Source organism: Wyeomyia smithii, chromosome 2, assembly GCF_029784165.1.
Source record: "Wyeomyia smithii strain HCP4-BCI-WySm-NY-G18 chromosome 2, ASM2978416v1, whole genome shotgun sequence".
Lineage (NCBI taxonomy): Eukaryota > Metazoa > Arthropoda > Insecta > Diptera > Culicidae > Wyeomyia > Wyeomyia smithii.
Window position 1 is genome coordinate 229,583,355 of NC_073695.1, and position 17,889 is coordinate 229,601,243.

Consider the following 17,889-nt stretch of genomic DNA (forward strand, 5'->3'; position numbering starts at 1 on the left):
CATTTTGCTGCTATCGTTTGATGGTGATTCGACGGCTGAGCTCAGCGCAGTGCGGGTGGCTTTTTTATGTAATTGAAATACTACAAAGTATACAGCCCTAGGAGTTGTATAAAATGGTGACGTTGGACTACTGTAATTAGAGGGATTTTTATTTACAAGCTTGCAGCGTTAAATGCGTAGTGTAGTAGTAGCTTCGAGTCTTGACAAAATCAGGTCATATTTTCAGTGTTTTTTTACGAACTAAGGCCGTTACAAATTTTATTTTCATTTTATGTCACCCTACCCCCCTCCCCTCCTTCAAAAATCTTGAATATTGGAAGGGGAAGAAAAAAAAGCTCAAACCGTTTTGTTCATTTCATTGGTTTTCCGACAGCATGCTTAATTTAGCAACATACAAGTCAGGTGTCAGCGAGAGTGTCGTCGAAAGGCAAGCGAAATAAATAATAATAATAATAAAGTGTTATTTTTCAACATTTATTTGAGTGCAAGTTACAAACGTCATAACTTGCACACAAACTTTGATCAAAGATATTTCTTTTTTTCGTCTCGGTGTTATTTATTTTTTGCCACCCCCTCTGCTAACTTTGATAACCTTGAACATAAAAAGAATTCGAAATTTGTATCAGCCTGATTTCATTTTTGTCATATGACTTACATTTTAAGTTCAGTAAAGCGGGCATTGTATGTAGTTTGCGAGAATGCGAAAATGAACGGGAATAGAAGGTGTGACTTTGGACTTGGAAAAAATTTCCCTCGTCCAGACGGCACGCGAACCCGCAATCTCCGTTGTCTCCAGCAAGGTGTTTTAGCCCGTCTGGACGAGGGAAATTTTTCCCTAGTCCAAAGTCACACCTTCTATTCCTGTTCATTTTCGCATTCTCACAAACTACATACATTGCCCGCTTTCCTATATTCTTAGTGACCTACGCATTTTTATTCTCAGTTTCACCATAAATCCTCAACAACGCCCGAAAGAATTTCATGTACTATTGACGATATTGTGCCTTTAATGCTTTTTGTTCACACACATTTTTTAACACGGTATACATGCCTGTTGTGGTTGTTGAATAAGCACCAAGATTTTCTTCAAATGCATCGAAAACTGAATCAATTATATTTCTTCAAAAATAGAGAGTTTTATTTCTCAGTTACAGATCGGACTCGATTATCCGGGATTTGATTATCCGGGATTTTAGACTCGATTATCCGGTATTTTATTTTTTTTTGTTCGTTTTTAATTTTCATTCTAAAATTTCACTTTTATCATCTCTTTTGGCATTTCTGTTACCATTTATGGTTCTTTCGGCATGTTTAGGACATGTTCGAATTAAGTGAATATAATTAATGTCCAATTCATTTATTTTGCTCCTCAAGATTTTACCCCTTTTCTCTTCAGAAATAATTTCTGGTTACGCCACTGCATCTCACAAGTAAAATGACAAAAGGAACTATTTATTTTATGTTCGTTATCTCAAATTAAAATTTTTTTTCTGTGATTTGATTATCCGGAAAACTCGACTATTCGGAATGACTTTTTTTTGAGATTCCGAATAATTAAGTCCGACCTGTTCACCAGTACTCACGTTATCAAGAGTAATAATGTTGTCTTGTATATTTCTGATCAAATCAACTTTGTTATAAGAACCATATTCTGAAAGTGAATTCGAAGCCCCTACATAGGCCCTAATACAGAAATATTAGAAGATATGTCTAATAAAATTATCAACAAATTCCTGCCAAAATAGAAGCAAACATCAATTACAACCAAAGAAATAGTTATCGGTTTCCGTTATACTCTACTAATTTTTTTGGAAATAAATATTGAAATTCAGTCCGCAAATATATATTTCGACTGTGACGTACAGTCTTCCTCAGTGCTTATGTGGACTGGTAAACTGGTTTACCAGTTGCTAAATGCTAAATTCTTGTTGAGTATTTGAATTAACTGGAATCATAGACGACGAGAGACCAGTTGGCGCACTACCCCACATAGTATGTTTTCCTTCAAGACATCAGTTCATATTATGTTCCAACAGCAGGTTAATAAAATGTTTATGAAAGGAAGTTATCACGAGCTTTTCAACAAATCTTCACCTGCGAGACATCAAATCAGTCTAAACACATAGAAGCAAACCTGAATTGACTTGTTTGAACGGGAGAATTCTGTCGATTTATTTCTGATGCTGATACGAAGGATATCCATATCCGGCTATGGAAGGCAGCGAGATATTTGAAATTGTCGCCAGTTGCAGCGCTGCTTGCTGCTGGTCGATTCTGTTCCTAGTAAATCATCCTCTTGCAATAGTGATCGGAAATACTACTGCCACTGAACAGTGGTCCAATAAGGCAAATAGTGGAACTTAATTCCATAGCGTCCTTCTCCTTCATACTAGCTTAACAGTGTCTTCGGAAGCTAGGATGATGGTGAAAGGCGCAATGGAATTAAGTTCCACTTTTTGCCTTATTGGACCACTGTGCACTGCCATTATTACCAATATTAGTTAGGGCTGGTTTTCCTAGCATTCATTAGTATAATAATTTTTTTGAGCAGAAGCAGGCTCTTTTGTAGCCCAAATAGTGCATTCCCAGCTAAGAATAATACTCTGTCAACCATGTTAGGGAAAGTATTATGTGATCAATTAGAGATCGAAATTGGCGTTTCAATAAGGCTTGACAATGTTCAATAGTACAATAGCTTTTATAATCACACAACAATTTTTAGCATTTGGGGAGGTGCATAGATGATTTTCCGATCAATTGCTGTAAAAATGGAAGAAATCGGTTGGAAACTGACTGAGTGTTAAACATTTGAAAGTGGACAATTTTCGTGACGTTCTCGATGTTTTTGATTTTTCATCTTCGCTAAGTTTTTACTTGTTACTTCAAAAGCATCAAAGAAAAATTATCCCTATTGTTACAAATTTGTTACTTTGAAAGTAACATCTCCAGTAGTAGACGAATTAAAAAAAAAAGACTTGAAATTTTTAGTTAGTTTTTAAGCTGTTTACCAGACATACGAAGCAGATAAAAAATATGACAAGAGCTACCAGGTGTGTTTTTTTTCTGTTTCATACAGTACGCAAATTTTGATGATTTCAATGGCAATTGCTCTTTTAAATTACAGCATGATTTGTAAACTTTAGATAGACAAAAAAACATTTGCTTTCTTGCAAGAGGATGCAAACCTCGTTGAAAACACACTCCTCATCCTGAAGAAAAAATCTCATTCGGGCCTGATTGGTATTACACAAGTCGTGCCAGTCTCGTTTGTTTTAGGTGTAGAAAACATGAGATTAAGCAACAATACGAGACTGTGGAGAAACTAGGCAGCAAATTTTTAGTCCTAATTAAATATTTACAAAATAATGCACCAATAATATAACAACTACGCCAATCGACTATTTTTGATTTGGCTGAAACCAAAGTTGCTGATAATCACAATCATTTATGTTTCATCACTACTATAGCGGCAGGCTATTGCATCAAGAAGTGCGGATAACAGTGCTCAATGGACTGTTTGGGTGTATTCTATTCTTTACTTCTTTTCTTGCTATGTGTATCTCACTGAGTTACCACATTCGGACACCCGGGAAAAAATACTCACCAGCAATTCGACTCACAGCAGAACGAAGCGAACGAAGCGTCGAGAGAGACCAATGTTTATAAAAGACACACCGTGGGTCTTGGTAAGAATAGATGCGTACAAGACCCACACACTGCTCTCTTAATCGGATTGGGTGTTCGATACAATGTGTTCTTGACAAAATAATTTTTGCGGAATTAGTTTCGACGTTCGCACGTATTAGTTGAGATTTTTGGAAAAGAAAAAAAATGCATTCTTTCAAAGTGAGTTCTTATATTTATGTTCCTAGGAGTCAACTGATTATAGATTTTTGGAATTTAAAATTGATGTAACAAAACTGAAAACATCAGAACGGTACCGATATTTTATTGCCCCTGTGACATCAGCCTTTTCCTCCACAACATCCTTCAACTTTTTTTTAACGCACCGTGGTTCATTTATGTTAGACTCTTTATATTCTTAAAAACTATAATTACCGGCTCTATAGGCTAAAGAAAGCTAATCGCTTCGGTTCACCCAGAAAAAATTGATGCGAATTTTACGAATGGTACGAACGATGCAAATGAAATGAACGATGCGAATGATGTGAGTGACGAGATTACCACGGAAAAAACCTCTGGATTCCACTCTTATTGATCAGATCGGGTTCGAAGATGAGTACTTTTGGTTGCAAACAACGTATTTGAGGGTAATGAAGCGATAATCAGTAACACTGGCTGAAACTTTGCATATATGTTTCTATAGGCAAAAGATGCCAATTTGTGCCATTTTCTCGGAACTCGACTCATTTTTAAGAAGCTATTTAAAAATGCCATTCTGGAAAGGTATAGATGATTACAAATGTTTTCAGATTCAAAACGGTTTGTTTGATTTGTGTGATGTCTTCGGCAAAGTTATAGATAATAATTTCGTTCTTTCAAAAAATATATGCTGTGAAAAATAAATTAAAATCCTTTTCAAGAAATTATAACTTTTTTCCTTGATTTATCCATGATCGAACAGTCTGAACTGTTTAGATAATCTTTTGAAGCTTTCATTAAAAAAATAGATGTTTAAAACTGAGCTATTTTTGATAATTATTTTAATTTTTTTTTCAATTTTTTTCTCCAAAAAAAATTTTTCTGATTAGAGTGTATATTTTTTTCGAAAAGATAAAATTATAACCTACATTTTTGCCGGGAAACGTCACTTCGATCAAACAAACCGTTTTGGCTCTGAATACAGGTCGGACTCGGTTATCCGGAGACTCGATTATCCGGAAACTCGATTATTCGGAATTTTGGACTCGATTATCCGGAATTTTATTTTTTTGGTGTCCGTTTTCAATTTTTATTCCGAAATATTGCCTTTGCCATCCTATCTGGTATATTTGTTACCATTTAAGTCACTTCCGGCATGTTTGGGACATGTTCGAATTAATTTATGTTTTTTTGCTTCTCAAGATTTTACCCCTTTTCGCCTCAGAAATGACTTCATTCAAATCAAAAATGACTATTGAAAAAAATATCAAAACTGGAACATTTTTTGTGGAACTGCTCATGGTGAAAAATGCTCCTGGAATTTTTATAGAGTTCATAGAGCAAAAAGCTATGCAATAGCATTTTGAAAGTTGTTGGTGCTTTCATAATCCACCCTTTCTGATGCCGGTAACGAATGTTTATTGTTTAATACCAGCATTTTAGATGCCCAATTAATTTTTAATGTGATGCTCATGCCTCGTAAAAGTTGATTTAAAACTGGCCTCAATCAGGTAGTTTTAGTGCTTAATACCAGTGTTCGTTGGGCATTAGAAATTATTGTAGGGCTAAAAAACAATTCACAAGCCACAATTGAAGCCTTTCAATATTTTTCCCAATGCAGCATGAATGAAGGTCATAAAAAAAAGGATTGAAAAAATAACAAGCGCACAGAGACTATTTCTAGTAAAAGCTGCGCCCAATGTGATTGAGTTTTTTTTTTTTTCAACTCTAATGTGAATGTGTTGTAGCGTTTCAAAAATAAATAACACCTAAGTGCATCATTTAATGCTCGTAGGTTGTCTGGGATAATGTTGAAATTATTCAAAAAGTTGAACCTGACCTTAATTGTAAACAGCAAATACGAGAATTGATATCATGCTTCGAAATGGGGAGACTCTCTTAAGTAAAGATTATTCCGTCTGGTGTCGTGTGACTCTTCATCTAATTACATCTAGTACCAAATATCATGCGAAATGCTTCACCACTTGTTCGGAGTTGGCAGAAAAAAACCACTCCAAACCTAGTTAACGGTTAAATGGCACTTCGCACTCCAGTATCCGGGGTAATTCGAGCAGGGTTGCAAACTGGCGTCCCGGTTTTTCTTTATTGGCTATAAAAAGAAAAGAGAAATGTACACCACACCGTGAGTTATGATGAATGCCGAATGGCAGCATAACGTGGCTCTAATTTAAATTTCAACCTGTGGAGAAGAAAAAAACCCTTGGGGCCTAGCAGCCATAGCTGCCGCCATTGCGGTGTATTACAGCGAAAGAAAAAAATAACACTTCAAACGCAAACCAGATTGCATTGAATTTTTCCGACATTATGCTAATAAAAAAATGGTCTGCTCCACGCGAGATTACCTAGATTCACAAGTGCAGTAGCAGCTGGAGCAGTAGTTCACAGACGAATCAATGGTTAAACGGCAATTAACATTTTTTGATATCTCAGCTCCTTTTGAGGAGATCCAAAATTATGAGACCATTTTTAACCAGCTGTGCAGCATTGCATTCCAAAAATTATTCTCTCTTAGGAAGAAGTGGGACAAAGGGTACACCGAACGTAATACTTTTGTTCGTTGCGATTTTGGGTGTGACTGACTGGCGGGGACTGGTTGTGATGGGTCCCCAGAGCCGCCGTATGCATTTCGGCCCACTGGTCTGGGTCGTAAATCTGCGCCGCTCGTTGGGTGGCATTGTAAGGTGGCGTGGGAGCAGACAGCAGTGCAGACACACTCCGAAAGGTGGTCAACTTGGCGCGTAACCGCAAACCATTTCTCGAACACGCTCTGTGCTTATGTTATGGCCCAATTTGGAAGCGGTAAGATTTATGCAAGTAAGCGAGAATGGCCGGGGCACTGCGCACGAGTGCACATTTCTGCTTAGACGCGGTGCTTTTTTTTAATTTTGGGATTGACCCAGCAGTACTGGCTATGCGTGCTCCGGCTGCTGATAGCTTTGTTGTGTAACTTTTTCTGGCTGTAGTTTACCTCAGATGAATGAAGGATGGAGTGATGAGGGTTTCGAGTAGGGCGAAGAGCTGTCAGAGGTGTCTTTTAGGGAAGCAATCTATCAACGTAATGATCAATTACAAGTAATTATGTCTCGTCGAGAGGCGGATGACGAAGCTGGCTTATGAAAAGTAGCTCAGATTACCGATGTCACTAAACTCACAAAGCTTCACTGAAATATAAGTGAATGCTATCAGCGACTTGGTGAACTGGTGTGAGATCCCCTTATAGAGCGTCTTCATAAACTCAATTTGTCCGATGGTGAATCCAAAAACTATGCCACATTTGGTTTATCCTTATTCAAAACTAATCATAATCCCGTGTCTAAACCATTTCCCAGTACCAACGAATGTGCACTGCAGGGCATAAATTAATTTCCAGCGAGCCACCTAATAAAAACCAGCAGCAGTCGGTAGTTTACAGCAGTTTAACACCTACACGCACCTTTACACGGTCCGCTGGTTTGCGATGGGCACACCCACGGTCGCGCCTCTCCACCCCTTCCTCGGGGTCCGGCCGAATGTGTTGCCCAGGTCGTGTGTAACCCTCGCTTATTGTTGTCAATTCCAGACAGACAGTGACCGCTCCCTTTTGTCTGCTTACGTTTTAACATGGGAGCGCGACGCTGAATTCATGGAAATGGAAAGGAAAATTTAGCCTAAATGGCCTGGTTTCGGCTCTTATTTTACGGAATTTTCAATGGTTTTCCACGCCCGCGCCAGCAGCGGCCTCAATCGACCCATCGCACGAAGCGTGCGCTGAAGAAATTGTTCGATTGTGCTTCCTTCATCTCCTCTCTCTCTGGCTTCTCCCATCACCCATAATAGCTATAACTAACGTGCCAGCAAAACAAAGCTAAACTTCAATCCAAGCACTTTCAGGCCTCCAATCTGCGGCCAGGGTCCACGGCTTGCATCAGCGAATACTCGTTTAGTTATTTTGTAAACAAAATAAAAGAAACAATTTCACGACCATTTAGGCACCATTATTGTGTCGCGGACGACCGACGCTTTGATAGACGTGAGTCGGTTGACGCCGCTGCAGTGGCGTGAGTTATGCGCTGGTCCGGTCAGGTCGCTCTGGGTTGATTCTACCTGTCTGAGCGACGACGGTCGAGAGGGGAAGATAGCAACATCAGCAATGGTTCAGAAAATTGCGTGAGAGTGATTAAAAACGACACTTGCGTTTTGTAATCGCAGCACGGGCAGTCGGCGTGTGAGATGTTGCGAAACGGAAATTGCTCCGGTGAGTTGTAGCCTCGGGAACTATTGTATCGTAGTAATAATTTTTATAGATGGTTTATTTCTTTTCAGAATGCAAGAATAATTATATCACGTATTGTGTCAGGCTTGCTTTTATGATAGCTATTCTCGAACAAAGGGCACTTTATTGCTTTGAAATTCAATGGGGTCCTAAAGTTTTAAACAATTTTCTGATTTTTATATATCAGCTGGAAAAGTGCAATTTTCTGAGCAAAACGTGATTTTAAAAAAATGTTTATCATTTTCCTTTGATTTTTAAATGAAGAATAAAAATCTGCTCGAAATGCCTTAAATGACAGTTCTCTCATATACCGTACATGGGAGAAACGTCATCTAAGACCTTTCGAGCAGTTTTTTTATTCTTCTAATAATCGAAGAAAAACGATAAACGTTTTTTAAAAATCACGTTTTGCTCAGAAAACGCGGCTTTTTCAAATGATATACGAAAACCGGTATAGCTTTAGGACCCAATTGAAATAAACGTCTTTTACCATAACTGTTGGAGAACTCGAAGGATGTTATTTCTTAAACATAAATCCCACAAAAAGTTTGTTACGACTAGACGTTATTCATTTATGGTTCAATTTTTATTTTCTTTATTTTTTGTGTTAAATCTACACAAATTTGTATGTTTTCAATAAAAAATTGAGTACAAAAAATAAAAGTAAATTTACAAAAATATTTGCTAAGTTAAGCACAGATAGCTGCCCATGAAAACATGCATGTAGGCATGTTTTTTAATTATTTCGTCGTTTTATTTATCAATTCCTTTTCAGTTTTCGCGACAATTGAGGAAGTAGTTCTTACGCTTCAGGCTTGGCTAGAAATCCTCGATGCGACGCAACTTGGGGACGTTGGAGAAGAGCAACTTTGACATCACTTTCTCGCTGATTGCCAGCTATAGCAGCACCTTCTTGGGAAACTTGGTGTATGAAGTAAACTTCACCTCGGTGCTCACTTCGTTCGTGAGGGAGGTAAAATACGAAGTGCCCTGCCAGTCGTTGCCCTCCAGGGTGAGACAGGTCTCGTTGTCCATCACCACCACCACGTCATGATTTGCCGGGAAAATCGACTTGACCATCTTAATCAGACACTGCCTCTGCGTCATTGCCTGCAGCTCCGAGACTAGTGGACAGGACTGCTGCTTTCTGACATGTATGTCTATGTTCGCCAGATACTTTTTCACTGTTTGGCCGGTTGCACCGACCTCCCGGCCAAGCGCACGCAACGATATAGCCACTTTTCCCTCGGTCTTCCTCTTCAGCTTCTTTTGGAGCTTCTCGTCCCCCAGGGTCGTTGGCCGTTCGAAACCGGGCTTTTCTTCAATGCTCTGATTGTTGTTCAATAGTGCAGAGACGTTGTAGATGCCGGAACGGGCGTATCCGGCGTCCACAAAGTGCCGCACGTTGTCCGTTTGCGACGTGGCGGGGTACCGTTTAAAGCGTTCACTTCTGAACGCTTTCGCCATCGCGGTTAAAGTTCGACTGATAGAGCTGTCAAATTGTTTTTTGCTGACTCATAGGTTAATATGCGTGTAGAGTAGAGATGGCCGGGTTTGATGTTTTTCAAACCCGTACCCGACCCGAACCCGAAACTTTTTTTTTCGTTTAAACCCGAACCGAAAGTTTTATTTCCATGAAACCCGAACCCGAAATTGTGAAACCCGAACCCGACCCGAACCCGAGATTTCATAGATTTTATAGTCGGGTTTCGGGTTTTCATACCCAAACCCGACCTAAACCCGGTATTTTCAAACCCGAACCCGACCCGAACCCGAAAGTTTTTTTTTCACCAAACCCGAACCCGACCCGTACCCGACACTTTCAAAAATTTTCAAACCCGAACCCGTCGGGTACGGGTCGGGTTCGGGTTTCGGGTTCGAAAACCCGAAACCCGACCATCTCTAGTGTAGAGGTGAAATCGTCAAATTTTGTCCATTTTTTTTAACGCAAACGTTATAATTACTATTACTTGGGTGTATGGTGTGTAAGATGTACGACTTAAAACTTCATGTTGTCATCTTTAATAGGTTAGTTTGGATTTGCACTATAAAGACAGATCTACCTATAACTCTGGATTTTTTATGAATATTGAAACGAGTCTTTGTGAGATGACCCTTAGTAGTATTTTAAATCGATTGCATTGAAAGCTCAAAACAGCAAAATTTGCAGTGCTCAAAGGGCTGAAAGTGAACGCACGAGATCCGCACAGAATCACTAGAATTTAAGCCCGAATATGTTTAGTAGTGCTACAAACATGCTTGTATGATGGTGCTTATTACACAGACGGGAGATCCAAAATGTAGTGCTGTGGAACACCAATGCAGCCTGCTGGTTTCCTCTGCGGGTACATCCGCTTTGAAAGGTTGCAATCGAATGAGCGGGTGTTGCAGTAAAACTCTTTACAAACATATATATTTGAAATCGCTCTCTGCTGCGCTGCGACTTGCCGCACTTCTGCTTGCTTTTATATGTGACTACTTGAAGTTACATTTCTTCGCCTGGTATTTGCCTCTACCTTAAACTTTGACTGGTCGAAATATGTGTTATATGTGAAATATGTGTACTAGGTTTCACATCTTTTAACAGTACAATAGTTAGCGACACAAAGTGACGATTATCCGCTTTTTGGGGAACGCACAGCTAATTTTCCAATCGATTGCTATAAGAATGATGCCTTGCTTTGAAGACTACCTATGTTTTAAGCATTCAAAAGTGGAATAATATGAATTTACTATGTTTTTTTTTTAAATTGATTGACAGGTTCAAAACAACAAAAATAAGGAAAAAATACAATGAACGATATTGGGAAAAAATTCTAATTCCAACGGAAAATGATTCAAACGTTTAAACAGCAGTATATTTCAATATAAATGAAAACAAATAGTGCAAAAGTTAAAGCGTATGTATCTAAGTGCACAAACGTAGGCCCGACATAGGACTACGGTGGGTGTAAAAATCAACTTAGATCGAAGGGAAGCCGAACTGTGTTAGCCTTCACGGTCGACCAGAGAATGAGTTCCTCTCCATGCTGTATGTCGTTTTATAACTTTACTTAGAATGGAAAAGTTGGGTGTCTGGGGAACGAACCAATCACGTGGTAGAAACTTTGCTTCCTTTCCACGCCGGGTTATGAACGCTGGCATTGCTGAACGCATGAAATCTTTTCATCTACTTTTTCGATGTCCGTGTTAGGGAAATAAGCTAGTGCAATGGTATGGAAAATGTATGTGGATATGTGACCTTGAAACCTTACCCTAATTTCCACCATACAATAAGATGATGGTGGAGATAATTATCATATTATGAAAATCTCGTATATTTTAGCTATCTAACGGCATATTAACAATGAAAAATATCTATTCCACCAAACAAAAATGTTTGGTGTTTATTTCAGTTTTCACAGAATGTAACCCAGTAGCATGAAGCAAGACATAGTCCTACGTTAAAAATGTAGTCACAAAACGAAACAATGAAAAATAACCTGCTGACAGCACACTATCAGAATTCAATGAACCTTTATGAACCTAGCTTTACTACCCTCAGCAATTTCGAATAGTTTTGTTCGGAACATTATCTGTACTAACATTTGAAAAGGGCTGAAGTTATTTCTATGAATCGATATATTTAAAAGAGGTAGTAAAAAGTTGTCAAGGGATGTCTTTAAAGGGAATTGTTTGAGCTTCCATTAAAAAATAATGTAAAAATTGAATTAGGAATTTGACACTGGAATAAATCATTTTCATTTAAAAAAAAAGAGTAATTTTAAAAAACTCAGTCATCTCAAATTTTTTTCAAGAAAAGATTTCTAGATAGACAATTTATTTGTCTATAGTTCTTCTGAACAAATCAAAGGCACTCTTAGGGTAAACAAGTTTTTCAACAAAACCTTTTTCATACCGCGCCGACCATATATGGAGCCTTTTAATGTTGAAGTAACAAATGGCTTATACTAAAATGATAGCAAAAATCTGATAGAACATTTTGAGATATGATAAAAAAAATCATTCGAAGAAAAATGGTAAACATGTCAAAATGAGTGAATGTTGGAAAATATGAAATAAATTATACAAAATAAAAAGCGATTCAAAAATTAAACAGGATAAAAATAAAGATTTGGAAAAATTAACGAGAGTGAAAAACAAATCAATACAATCTTTGTAAGCATACTCCAATTACTTTAAATCTCAATTATTTAAAAAAATAATAAAAAAATTTTTTTTTGGAATTTGATCGAAACTTCGAAATTTGAAATTTTTCGCTAGCAATGCTGTACCTGGAATAATGAGAGAAGGTGAGGTGAGTGCCTATGAAATTTGAGAATCTGTTCGTAGCCAAAACTTCATCAATTAAAAATCCTTTCTTTGCTATGTTTCAGTGAGAATTTGAAAATTCCAATTGAATAAAAAATGTTGAACTTTTTTATGGATACACAAGCAACTGGCAACACTTTTTTTTTATTCTCGCTTATTTTCCGTCGGTCTATTTCCGCCACTGTTGTGGCCAATTACCGACGCCCAGGGAGGCGACTCCACACCCAGGTCCCTAACTCACGACCCGTTTACTAACGGACCGGCGCCAACGGCTTTACTTCCTCATGCGATGGAAGGCGTGATCCCAGAGATTTTTCGACTCAGAAAATCTCCCGGTGTCGGCTAGGATTGAATCTAGACCAGTTGGGTTGGTTGTGAGTGGATCACGCCACCTCACAACCATCGACACCTATGTCGGCGGTGGGATTCGAACCCAGGCGTCGAGCGTGGTTTGCGGAGACGTTACCTACCACACTAGGCCCCCGCTCAACTGGCAACACTTCCGATTAAAATTTATATTTTCTGAAAACCTTGGCTAATCTCTTTCAAATTGCATCATCAAGGATTCCCATAACCAGAAAAATCCAGAGATATTACAGGGTGGCAAAAACCTGGAGAATTAGGGAATGTCAAGGAATTCATTTTCTGATCAGCGAAATCAGTGAATATCAGGGAAAACTGAAAAAATTTCAGAGAAATTTTTCAACTGAGACGCGATTTTTTTTTCAAACGACTCTAACGCAAAAACTGACTTTTGCAGCATAAAAGGCTTATCCGGGACCCCTACAGTTCGGTTTCATATCGGATTGAATACTTTTTTCACTAGTATTTCAACGTTGCGTTGCACTTTTTTGTGCCAAATGTTGGAAAATATCAGGGAAAATAATGTTATATTTTAGGGAATATCAGGGAAAATCAGGGAATTCGATTTTGAAAACTTTTTCGCCATTAGCAAAATAGGAATAGAATTCATGAGCAAAAATAAAAATGCTGTAACTCAAGTTTTGCTCATAATACCTCTGACTGGTTAGTGTTTCTCATGTACAACTTTATTAGAAAAACGAAGAAAATGTCAAATTTCAAATCGAAATGTGCTCGTTTGCTGAAAACGCAATTTAATTTTTCCAAATGCACAAATGACAACAAATCTAAACTAAGATTACCGAAACCAGAGGAAATTTCATTTTATTTCTTAAAAATGCTGTAAGACGGCATCCGTGAATTACGTAACGCTAATTGAGGTGAGGGAGGGTCCTAGTTGATCGAGACCGCTATTAGCCCCAAGGCTAAGCGTGCGATATTGTTGAGGGTCCCTTGAGCGTTACGAATTTGTTGTACAGGAGAGAGAGAAGGAGGTAAGATCTGGGTTATGTAACAAAAACCTTTGGAAATATTTTTTTTTTATTCTCGCTTATTTTCCGTCGGTCTAGTTCCGCCACTGTTGTGGCCAATCACCGACGCCCAGGAAGGCGACTCCACACCCAGGACCCTAACTCACGACCCGTTTACTAACGGACCGGCGCCAACGGCTTTACTTCCTCATGCGTTGGAAGGCGTGATCCCAGAGATTTTTCGCCTCAGAAAATCTCCCGGTGTCGGCTAGGATTGAATCTAGACCAGTTGGGTTGGTTGTTAGTGGATCACGCCACCTCACAACCATCGACACCTATGTCGGCGGTGGGATTCGAACCCAGGCGTCTCTGGAAATAATTAATATCTCAAATTATAATTATTATCTATAATTTGACTTAAAAAACAAGTTTTTTTATCAATTGAATTCTTTAACTGCGTCACGTTATTTTTATGAGCAGGTAAGTGGTGGCGTTACGTCTTGTTACATATGGGTGGAATGGTTCTAAAAAATGGGTTTTATGCGTTACGTAATTTCTGGATGTAGCCTAACTCAAGTTTTCCCCATAATACCTCTAAGAGACATGTGTTTTTTGTGTAGAGTTTTATCAGGAAGCAATTTTTCTCTGGTTAAAATTAACAAATTTGAAATCAAAATATACTCATGTACCGAATAATGTAATTTAATTTTTAAAATGCAAACAAACATACCTAGGATCTGACAGAACTGCTACTTACAGTTGACATTTTTTGTTTTTTTTTGATTATTTTTCATCAGCTCATTTGATGTACTTATTGTTATAGTTGAATCAGAATAAGGATTTTTTTGGCGAAAAATGGCACTTTAATCCAAAATGGGAGCGTACCACGGAGCAAGTAGTTGTGTCATCGGTACGAAAGTTGGGATTTTTGCATTGTGACATTATATGAACAATTCCTTACACTTTGAGCTAAAGCTGAGAACGTCGTTGATATGAGGTGCGCACACTTGAGATGGAATAAATCATTTGTCTGAAACAGAGATCTTTATCATATAATTTTATCTAATTATCTATGATACACCTTTCTTCAAAATTCATGATAAACTTAATGGATTTAAGCAGTTTTTGATGTCATTGTATCGTATTTACAGTTTTCAAGTAATGATTTTATTCAACTATAAAGTTACCAGTGTTTGAATATGCTCTTTTCATAAATAATACAAAAAAGGGTCAAAAGTGACCTTTCATAGACTCTTTCTTAAGGCTTCGTTTGTCATAAAATATCAAAAAATTGGTCGCAGTGACGATAAAAAGATAATACGGCTCCGTTGGAAATGTTACTTCTCTCATTTCTTTAAAAAAAACGACTGCTGAAGCGCATCGAGAGTTTGAAAAGGTTTACAAAAATGCTGCTCAAAGAAAAACAACGTGCCGTGATTGGTTCCGTCTAGAGCGTCTATTTCTTGCCGGTTTTTAGCTTTCTGGGATTTCGGAAATAAAAATTTGATTTTCCGAGAAATCCCGGGATCCCGGGAAATTGTAAAAAATGCAAAGAAAAGTAAAAAATCAGTTTTCGAAAACAATTCCGTTGTCAAAAAGCGGGAACGATGTTAGTAATTCACCAACAGGAGTATTAGAATGGCAATGAAAATCTATTATCCGGATTTTGTTGAGCCGGTAGGTCCTAAAAGTTTCGGCTTCTCAAAAAAGTTTTTAAGCAAAATTCGAAAACAATGCGCAAGTAATTGTTCATGATATTTTCGAAATAGATGTTTCTATGCCAAATATCTTAAAAATGCTCTCAGATAGTCTCGAGGTACGGTGCTGCCCTAACAAGCCAGTCGTCGTAGGTTCGAGTCTCGACTCGGGAGAGACTGTTAGTGTCAGTAGGATCGTAGGGCTAGCCCCGCAATTGTCCTGTACACTAAACAGTCGGCTGCGAAGTCTGTGTATAAATAAACAGAAGGTCAAGTTTCGAATCGGAATGTAGCACCAAGGCTTTGCTGATGTAAACTCAAACAAAAGAGGAGCTTATCCATAGACAAAGAGTGAAAGAGATGGTTTATACTGTTTAGAGCCGAGCTTGTAAATGGTTACACAGTTTTGCTCAACATTGCCCAGAAGTGCACACAATTTCGAGAGGGTTTAATATTTTAACTATTTTTCTTTTTTTTTTGACTGTAAGCAAAGTCATGCTATCAATTTTTGGTTCAAGGAGTAAATGTAGTAATGAAGATAGAAAATTAAATTAACTGAAAATATGATAGTAGAAACTACAAAAAATATGGTTCAGCAGATGGGACTCGAAACCACAACTTCTATCTAATCTAATTTTCTATCTTCATTACTACATTTACTTATTGAACCACAAACCACATTCAATCAATGATTATCTAATTTTCATTGCAGGAAATGTTTTTCGAGATCCTGGGATCTGATTAAAACTTTCCCTGGAATCGAGAATCCCGGGATTACCCATATGGATACTCAAGTTTCGTCGCTTGGAATACGGTAATTTTGACGGTAAAGGACGCTTGAAGGAAGGCTAAAACCATTCAAAGACGCTGAATTGAAAGATTTGTTCAATGAAGACCCATTCCAAACCCCCTCTCCCTTTATGTTGCAATAAGTAACGCAAACTCTACTCCCTCCCTCCACCCTTCATACATACACTAAAGTCCCTTTTTACGCGGGGGATACATGCCGCGTAAAAAAAAACCGCATAAATTTCGAAATCCGCGTAAAAAAAACGCGTAAATTCCGGAATCCGCGTGAAAAAAACCGCGTAAATTCCGGAATCCGCGTAAAAGAAACGCGTAAATTCCGGAATCCGCCTAAAAAAACGGGTAAATTCTGGAATCCGTGTAAAAAAAGCCGCGTAAAGAAAAACCCGCGTAAAAAGCGACCTTAGTGTTTAATTTGTGTAAGACGTCTTAGGAATTAACCACCAAGCAATTTTCAAGTGTTTGATTGCTTTGTGAATGGTTTAAAAACAAGGAACTTGGGCTTATTATGATTTGAACTACTGGTCCAGTGGCGAAACATTAAGGGTTTTCTCCTTCAAGTCGTGATGGGTGATGGAAAATGGATTCCTTACAGTAATCCAAAAAAAAAGGGAGACTGCTCGGCCATGATTTTGCGCCGTCGGCTCGAATATACACGCTACAAAGGTGCTGTGTATTTGGTGGGATCGGGTCGGTGTTATTTATTATAAGTTGTTGTGGAAATAGAACGAAACCATTCGAGTACTGAGCAATAGAATGGTAATAAAACGAGCAGAGGCACGAAAAGGAAATTCTACTGCATGACAACGCTCGGTCTCATACTGCCAGTGTCGTGCAAACATACATTGAAACGCTCGAACGGGGAATCCTACTTCATCCGCCATATTCTCCGGATATTGCGCCGTGCGATTTTTACTTGTTCCGTTCAGGAGCCATGGTCTAGCTGATCAGCAGCTCTGCTCATATGAAGACATCGAAAAAGGCTTGATTCGTAGATAACCTCAAAAGACGATAACTTTTATCGTAATGGAATCAGAGCTCTGCTAGAGAGATGGGACAAAGTTGTTGCTAGCGTTTGGAAATACTTTGAATGATTTATAGGCAACTTTTTTTCGAACTTAAGTTACCTTAAAAAAAACAGCAAGTACATAGTTACGCACCTTATATGGATTGAAATTGTCTTTTGAAACAGTTTTTTTCGACCCGTTGTAAACTTTTGTTATTTATTGCATATAAAGTTAAAACAACATTTAAAAATCATTTTCAAAGAATATTGTCCTGATTCAGGACAACCCTGAGGAAGGCCAAAAAATTGTCGAAACGTGGGTATACCGCATAAGAATCAGATTGAAAATCTGCATATAATTAAACGAAACGGTATACAGGAAACATAAATTATTGCTTTGAGCACACATCAAAGCTTGATTTTCCAGTTTTGTGCATCTGTTAATCTGCTGCATGTAGCTTATCATATATCTTTGAAGATGTTATGACAAAATATCACTCGGTGGCAAACGAAATTCTGCCTCATCTTAAAGTACCGTAAGCTAATCTTAAACCGCGATCGTGTCCTACCGCGCGGACTCGGGTAATCGTTCGAGGTTGCACTAGGAAGCGGTGCAAGCCGGCCGAGGGGAAGATGCAATTT

The 17,889-nt window shown here is 38.2% G+C and overlaps 1 protein-coding gene across 7 annotated transcripts in view; it reads left to right on the forward strand.

The window, feature by feature from the left end:
* The window catches only part of LOC129723869 (SH3 and multiple ankyrin repeat domains protein 1), a 298,799-nt gene that overhangs the window by 67,168 nt on the left and 213,742 nt on the right, over positions 1–17,889 (forward strand). Inside the window, exon 2 of one of the 7 annotated variants that reach the window (XM_055678331.1) lies at positions 16,147–16,248. The exons of 5 other annotated variants lie outside the window; for them this stretch is intronic. The gene's annotated coding sequence lies outside the window, so the exon portion shown is untranslated. Of the gene's footprint in view, positions 1–16,146; positions 16,261–17,889 lie in introns of those variants that run through there. One more of the 7 variants, XM_055678332.1, reaches the window with a different exon arrangement.